Source organism: Pantherophis guttatus, chromosome 1, assembly GCF_059756535.1.
Source record: "Pantherophis guttatus breed Tessera chromosome 1, ASM5975653v1, whole genome shotgun sequence".
In the NCBI taxonomy this organism is placed as follows: Eukaryota; Metazoa; Chordata; class Lepidosauria; order Squamata; family Colubridae; genus Pantherophis; species Pantherophis guttatus.
Window position 1 is genome coordinate 70,543,420 of NC_142063.1, and position 9,213 is coordinate 70,552,632.

Here is a 9,213-nt window from a genome sequence, read left to right on the forward strand (position 1 = left end):
GCAGCATCCCCATGGTCATGTGATCAAAATTCAGACTCTTGGCAACTGACTCATATTTATGACAGTTGCAGTGTCCTGGGGGTCAAGTGATTTCCCTTTAGGCGACTTCCTCCCAAGCAGAGTCAATGGGAAATCCAGATTCACTTAACAACCATGCTACTTACTTAACAACTGCATTGATTCACTTAACATTTGTGGCAAAAAAGGTCGTAAAATGGGGCAAAACTCACTTAACAAATGTTTCACTTAGCAACAGAAATTTTAGACTCAATTGTGGTCGTAAGTCGAGGACTATTTGTAAGTTTGTTACAGCCACACTTCTGTGCTCAGTCTTTGCATTGAACTCTAAAATCTGAGATTTGTCTTTGCTGGTTAAAGTATCAATTACTGATAACTGAGAGAGTTCCTATGTGTCTTAAGAATCAAATAACAGCTACAGTTCTTGTATGGTTTGTATATTTGTGAATTTATATGCATTCTGCATATTTTCAGTATTTTATCTGATTTGCATGAAGTCTTTAAAAAAAAGAATAGGAGTTTTTGACTCGTTAGTAAACTGAACCAACAAATGTTTGGATATGTGTTTAGACTTCCAGTTGAAAACATAAATAAAACTTTAGTGTCATCGAATTAAAGGAAAATTGGAAGTAATATAGCTTTATATACACATATGTGATATCAACCTTATGAACAACTTCATGTGTCTTTCAGTACAGTAATTATATACACAAGGTCAGACTGTAACAGATACCAACCAAAGGAGTCTAGGGTAAAATGTCATTTTGACTTTAACTCTAGCAATAATTTACTTAATACAATATTGTGTTCTTGCACAGTATAAGAGTGCAAAAATCAGATTTCTCTCTTGGTAGTTTTTTGCCCTGAGATCCTGTTTTATAAAAGAACAAATGCATCACGGCCAAAAGAAATAATATATTCTGGAATGCATTTTAGAGTTTAGTAATCTGTAACAGAAAACTTCAGCCACACCTTTTTGCAGAATGTGTGTTTTGGGTCATTGGCAGGACTTTCTTTTTTGCAAGGCAATGATCAAGAAAAATTCTGGCATGTTGCTCTGAGACAGAGCACAGGCAATAGGTGTGGTTTTTCCTCACCATTTGCTCCTATCAGCTTGTTCAAAGTTACAGACAGATGGGCTGCCTTGCCTTTGGGAAAGAAAATACTTTAATGCATCATAGAAAATCAGATGGCTTGCATGAAAGAAGTACTTGAGTTTAAAGGATGCTTTGACCCTCAAAATAAGGTTTAGTGCCCATGTTTCCCTTGCAAGGTTACCCAAAGTTTTTAAAGAAATATATTGAATTTTTATATCAATATAAATGGTAATGAAGATGATACAACTCATAACAGTTGCAAACAAAACTGCTAAACTGCATTTCATTTAAATGAAAATGACTAAGTTTATATAACAAGATGTAAACTGAAAACCTAAAAAGGAAAGGAGAGAAAAAAAGGAGAGAAAATTACATTTCTATGATTTCCAAAAAAAGTAATACACAACAGCATTCCATTTTTGAATAATACTGTAAATTAAACCTAAACCCAAATTTTGATTTCTTTTCCAATAAGATCTATTATGTTGGGCAGTCTCAAGTGCTGGAAAGGTTTGGTGTAGTGGTTAAGGCAGCAGGCTAGAAAGCAGGAGACTGTGAGTTCAAGTCCCGCTTTAACCATAAATGCCAGCAGCAGGGTGACTCTGGACCAGTCATTCTTCTCTCAGCCCAATCTGCCTCACAGGGTTGTTGTTATAGGGAAAATAGGAAGGTGTGGTGGATATGTTCGTTGCCATGAGTCCTTTGTAAAAACAGTAAAGGTGGGATAATAGATAGATTCTTATTATAGTTAGAATCAAGTCCTTACCAGAATTGTAAAGGTATTACATGGTAACTGAAGTTGAGCTCACAAAGAAATATATTCCGTATTATCTTCAGGTTACTTTCTTCTATTCCGTGCACAGCCAGTGATATCCCAATTAGTCATCCAATGACATGTTTACAGTCCTCCCAGCTATTTCAAAATGGGCTGGGAGGCCTGCACTTCTCTTCCTACTCTTGACAGGATTTACCTACCTATCTACCTACCTTTGAGAAAAAGAAAAAAAAAAGTGGCACAAACTGGTTGGCACTTACAGAATTGGAAGGAATTGCCATTCCTTAGCCATTTTTGCCCCCCTTTTCACTCCTTTTTTTGGCTCCAAAGTGGGCACAGAGATAGAATGACTAGAAAGTTTCCATTTTTGTGGACCCTTTCTAGATTTTTGTCAATATAGCTCCTACCCAGTTCAGCTGTTTGGAGAATGATTGACTTGGGCTAAAGGAGGGTCAAAGTAACCTTTTTAAGGTTTCTTGACAGATCTTGCCTATTCACAAAATGGCTGCCATAAGGGGCATTGGAGAGTTGCCGTTTTTTTAGATGGCAAACTGGCAGATACAGTCAGAAAACTGTTCCATACAGCTTTGACTTTCTTTTCTAGTTATGTGGGCATCCTTGCAAATGAGCCACTCAGTTACCATTTTTCAACATATTTATTTTCTAAGGATACCTACAGGATTCTAAGCAGCTAAAAGCGTTATTGTTAATAAAAATAAATCTCAAAGGTAACACAAGTTGTGAATTCTTTTAAGTTAAGTATTTAGAAAACAGCATTTGGCAAAAGGAGCCCAGTAGGGGACATCGCTGAAAATTGCCTATTTTGCTTAGAGATGTCAGTAGGATATCAAAAGATTTTATTTTTCTACTTATTTTTGTCCATAGACCAAAGAAAAATACCTTTCCTTGGACATAGCAATTGTAGGCTAGCTAGGTGATTGTGTCTTGCAAGACAGGTTTGGTCCTGTGAACTGCTGAATTGAAAATGTTTTATGTGTACAAAAATCCTACTTTATATGTCATTGTATGTCCCAAGGTAAGAAAGAACCTCGTCAGAAATGGTTTCGGTTGGAAACGAATAGTTAATCAAGGAGAGTTTTGGGTCAGAGCATTATTTTCATTCAGTTCGTAAATGATGAAGTGGTACATTTTTTTGTTCAGATGAAGTTTTGGGATTGCTGTGCTGTACATTGATGCCTCTGTGTGAACAATTTCACCAAGCAGGTGCGGTTGTAACTGATCCAACTATCTACTAACATGGGTACATAGTGACCCAATTACACTTGCTGATAAAGGGCAACTGTGTTGTAATATCATTTAAAATATCAATTGTCAAGGTAAGATAATATTTAGCCATATGCCAAAATGCAGAGTTAGAGTTCTTAAAAATGACAAAGGTGAACATATTTGTTTTATGCTAGGTTTAGGTTTAAAACCTGGCATAAAGCAAATTTGCATAAATTGAGATGAATGGAAAAAGGGGGTTATTACGTATGGCATCAATTTTTTATAACCCAAATTCATATGACAAATGTGCTTATCAATTTTCAGAGTTTATTTTTAAGCAATACATTAGTCAAACAGATTTTCTCCCTTGTCTTATGTTAAACAATGTATTGTGAAAGTCTTTCTTACATTTTGTCTGCAGCTGGATTTCTAATATATGTGATTACCATGGCAGATAAAGAGGTATAAGGCATCACATGTGTTACATTTAGCATAGTAAATTCACCCAGTTTTAAAGCTTGTTCTAGGGCTGAGGAATCTTCACCGGCTTCAGCAGACCATATTATGTCCAACTTTGTTTCTAGTATTAGAGAATCCTTTTCATTTGGGGTAAGAAGATTGCATAAGTTAAGGATGGCCGTTTTGATGCCATAGTAACAGTAACAGCTATTGTAGGTACGGAAGTATGTGGGAGACAGGATGCATAACTAGAACAACTGCACAATATGATGCTAACTCTGTGAGTGAAGCAGAAAGGGATTTTGTTGGAAAATATTTAATCAGTTTTGGCGGGAAGAAGTCTTGGTATGTTTCCAGACCTTTGGTGTAAATTGAATGTGCTGTCGTGGCCCAATAGTGATTTCTTTATCCTGTATAAAGCAAATGCTTGGATGAAAATCTGAATTTGGAATCTAAAATACAGGGATTAGCACTAAAATCATCCTTCTGTCTGCTGTACTAAGGAAATCAGAAGGCTACTATAGCTTCAGAATTTTGGAGATTATTGGACACATCACTCCAAATGTCAGAAGAAATAGACTATGAATTCTGTTAGTTTGCATCTTAACTTCCTGGATTTTTTGTATAATAGAGATAATAGAACTGTTAAAATGAATGGAGGCACTTTGAAATGAGCTTTGTCCACAATCACACATACAGAAAAACAATTTTCCATTTAAGGATGTAACATTACCAGGTGCGACTATATAAATTTAGATCTTAGATTTCATTACAGTTTCTTACACTTCACCCACTGCTGTTATATGGCCATATGTCTTGTTTGGAGATCAGTACTACTGTGTTGCATTACAGAATAATACATTTTTAAATTAAAGTAATTAAATAAGCATCAGTAATTATGTGTATGGCCAGCTTATTGTTATTACAGAATTTGGTTTTAAATAAAATGAAGACAAACAACATGGATACCAGTAGACCACAGTTCACTGTCAATATAGTTTGCCTTTCTTGAAATGTTTGTTTAAAGATCCTACAGTCTAGTTTATCAGAATATGTTTGGAAAATATGAGGCACAGTTATTTTCTTTCCAATTAACATGCTGCTAGAAAGAAGAAAGATGCCCTAGAATTTAGATATGATAAAACTGGCATATTGTTTAACTTATTTTTAATGTTTAGCATTTTAGGCTGAACATAATGGCATAGAAACCATGGATGTAATAGCATAGAAGGCACCAGTAGTTTACTATTATCCTTCTAGGATAATTAAAAGGAGGTAACATTTTGAAATATTTATTCTTGTCTCCAAGACAGAAACTACCAATCTTGGGTGGGGAAAAAATACATTTATCAATCTGTGGTAGTTGTTTCTTAAGTGAAAAGCAGCCTTGGTAGATCTGCGAGTAGTCCTTTTGTATAATGGAACAAAAATGGGAGTTGATAGGACTCTTCCTGTTTGCTGCTGGCCGCCGCCAGACGTTCCTTAGGGATCGTCAGCTTCCACTGCCTGTCAGAGCCGCCTTCACAACGGAACGGCGGCTCGAAAAAACTCCGTTCCCATGAGGAAACGGAGATAGAGCCGGCAGGGGTGGGTAGAACTCTCTGCAGAGTCCCAAAAGTTTTTCTTTTACTTTTGGGATGGAGCGGATGAGATGCCCCATATCCCCAGCCGTTGCTCCGGGCTTTGGGAGACCTCTGCTAATGCAGAGCCAGGCGTCAAAAGCAAGCTTGCGAATTTGACAGATTACTCAAAGAAAATGTGAGCTGGACCCGTAATACTGAAGCGCAAGTATTTTACTTATCTTTTAAAAATTACTTAAGAGAATAGAGGAAGAGAAAGAGGAAAAAAGTTTCTTTTTAAAATGGCGTCTGCCGCGGCTGGAGAAGAGTTTGAGAGGGAAAGTTCTTCCGTTTTTTATTATTACAATGTAGCGGAATAAATACCACTGGCTACATTTGTAGACAAAACTCCGCTCCTGTTTTTGTTTTTCTCTTTTTTCCCTGGAGGCTTGAGTGTTGCTGGCTGGAAGTCTTTTGTCTTGTTTTTTTTTTTTTTCTTCTTCTAACAAAGCCTGCTTAGGCGGAAACATGGCACTGAGGCTTGTGAAGTCAGACAAACAAATAGGTGGGGGGGATTCCCCCACCAAGAATTTAAAGCAATATGTTTTAACTCTTCAGTCCCAGAAACCTGATTTTAATATAATAGAATTTCTCTTAGAGGAGATTGAAAGAAGGGATGAGATTGTGAATCAGCAACTTGAAAAATTTAAGCAGGAAACTAAGGAATTGGTGAAATCCAAGTTTGACTTTTTGCAGCAAAAAATTTTAAAATTGCCAGAATTCATGATTCGGTTGGATACAAATACTAATTTACTAGAGTCAAAAATGGATGAAATTCAAGATAAATTGGACAATAGAATTCAAAAAATTGAAAATGATTTGTTAAATATTCAGGATTATAGTTCAGAAGAAAAATTTAAAATGGATGCTGACCAAAAGTCTGGTAATGTAGAATATCTGGAACAGAGGATTCAAAAAGAGGTTCTAAAGATACAATATAATTTCACAGAATATGCAATAAGACTTAGAGGTTTGCAGGAAAATAACAGAGATGACTTAAGGAAAATATCTTCTGAATTTCTAGCTGGGATTTTAAAGATTCAACCTGAGGAAGTGTTTTGTAGGATTGACAGAGCTTATCGAATAAACTCTTGGACTGCCAAGCAAAGGCAATTGCCTAGAGATGTGGTAATCTATTTTTCAGATAAAGAAATTAGGAATAAAATTGTGCAAAATTCCTTCAATTCTAATTTGCAATTGTATGGAAGAAAGATTTGGATTTACAAGGAACTCCCACCTAAGATATTAATGGAAAGGAAGAAATTTGGCTTTCTGGTGTCTGAGTTAAAAAGGAGAAATATTCAATTCCGGTGGGACGTCCCAGTTGGTATTATATTGAGATATCAAGGAGAAAGATACCAGTTAAATACTGTTGAAAGGGCGGAAGAATTTTATCAAAATAGGTTGAAAATGAATTTAACGTCTTCAGATATAATACAGGATAAGCAGAAGGAGCTGGAACTAAAGACAGAGACTGTACCAGATAAATTGCCTTTGGATTTATCGGATACCCCAGCTGGATTATCTACAAATTTGAGAGAAGTGCCATCTGATTTTAATGTGATGACTTATCAAGGCAAGGACAAGCATGGAAACCAATTAGAGGATATACAAGGGATAAAAAAGAAATGCGAGACACAAAAAATTAGGATGGAGGTCAAACCCACAAAAAGAAAACAAAAAAAGAAATAGGTTGTACAAAAATAGAAATTTCTAACCCAAGCAACAGTGAAGCCAGTGATTTTAAAATATGAATGATTATGTGAAAACATAGAGGAGGCGACATATTGGTCAATATCATCCTGAGGATAGTGGCAGATCTCTGCATTGCCGTAATTTTGGGACATGGAAAGAGCCTCAAATTGATGGTTTTGAATTATCTATTTTGAAACTTCTTTTTGTGTTGATAAATATATTATAATTATCTTGAATTATAAGGCAAGAGAATCACATTGGGACATGCAGAAGATCGGGTTGTTACCCAATACGATGATGGAAATTAATAATCCTGATGAAACCCACAATTATTATTATATGGAATACAATTATAATGTCACTCGGGTGGTTGTTTTTACTTTTATATATATAAGAAGATGTTTACTACTGATGGGGGCAGATATGATTGGAGATCTTGAATAAACTGTTGCATCCGCAAGCTATGTCACCCTATTATGGATGTTGGTTTTAACAATCCAGTGGAAAGACTTCAAGAAGATATTATATGGACTATAAATTTAAAGTTATTGTCTTTTCTTTTTTTTATTTAGATATAATGGAATATATATATATATATATTTTTAAGTAGTGTGGGCAGTGAATTAAAGATATCAAGAATTGTTGTGTATGGTAAATTTGTAAGACAGTGGGTGAATAAGCTAGCTACAGACTGATTAGTTTAAGAAAAGGGATTTTTAAGTGATACATTTAGGGGAGTGGAGGAAATGGATAGAGTGGAATAAATGTTAAATTAGATTTTATGGGGAGCCCGCTTTGAAATGTTATTAAAGTAGGACTTATTGTATAGTTTTAAAGTGGAAGGTGGTTTTGAATTGTTGCAATAATGCATAGATATAAAACACTATTATGCTAAATTAGAGTTATTTTATAATAGTTATAGTATAATGTGTTTGTTTTTTTTTGTTTTGTTTTTTTTTCTCTTCTTCTTTTCTGAAATGTATGGATAAAGGGGGATTTATAATACTTTTAGTAAGTAAAGGTCAGTATTTTGAGGAGGGAGTAAGTAATCTGTTATGAATTAGGGTTTTTTTTTTGTTACGAAGAAGTCACAGGGGGGGAAGGGTGGGGAGGGGGGGTTAGGGAGGGGGGGAGGGGGGGGAAAAAGGGGGAAAAATTTGTATTTGAAAACTTTTTCAATAAAAAAAAAAAAAAAAAAATGGGAGTTGATGGTCATTTATAAAAAGGTAAACGTAAAGGAGTCCCTGCGGATTTTACTCCGCTAATCGTTGCCAATTATAAAAGTAGCTTCTAATCTCTGTTTCAAGACCATTGAACGAGCACTGTCCAAAGACATTTCCATGGTCATATGGCTGGCATGACATCACAGAGCACTGTTACCTTCCCACCAAAGTGGTACCTATTTATCTACTTGCAATTTGTATGTTTTTGAACTGGCACGTTGGCAGGAGTTGGGGAAAGGATGGGAGCTCACCCCATCATGTGGAGCTCAGGTATTGAACTTGGGCTGCCGGCTTTTCAGACGACAAGTCCAGAATCTTAATTGCTGAGCCACCAGCAATTTAAAACATCTTGCATCTTTGCATATCATGCAATCAATAATGTGGCATTATACCCAGTAATGAAGTCAGACTTTTTAGCACCACAGCATGGATTGATGGATAAGATGCTAAAAATGTGAAAAGAGCCATGGTGGTGCAGTCGTTAGAATCCAGTATCGCAAGCTAATTCTGTTGACTGCCAATTGCCAACAGTTCGGCAGTTCTATTCTAACCAGTTTAAGGTTGTCTCAGCCTTCCGTCCTTCCAAGGTTGGTAAAATGAGGATCTAGATTTTGAGAGGGGGGGTCAATATGCTGACTCTGTAAACCACTTAGAGAGGGCTGTAAAGCACTGTGAAACGGTATATAAGTCTAATCAATGCTATTGATGCTGCTAAAATGTGTATATATTGAGAAGAAAGCAGATAGTACAGTTATGTAAACCACCTCTGAAGGATGCAATGTATATATTTAAAGGTTGCTTTTTTCAAATGTAATGTGTCTCATCAGTATGTTCCAGAGTGGATAAAAATCAATGATTTTTTTAAAAAAAATAAAAAAAAATCAGATTTTTTTGATTTAAATTGGATTTTTTTGATTTAAATCAGATTTTTTTGATTTAAATCAGATTTTTTTGATTTTTATCGAATTTATTTTATTAAAAAACTTGGGGTAAAAATCTATCGTAAAATAGTTTTCTATTTAAGATACATAAATAATTTAGTTTATTCAGCATGAAATGGAGCTTAGTTATGTAGCATGAGGCTGTATATTCTGCAACAC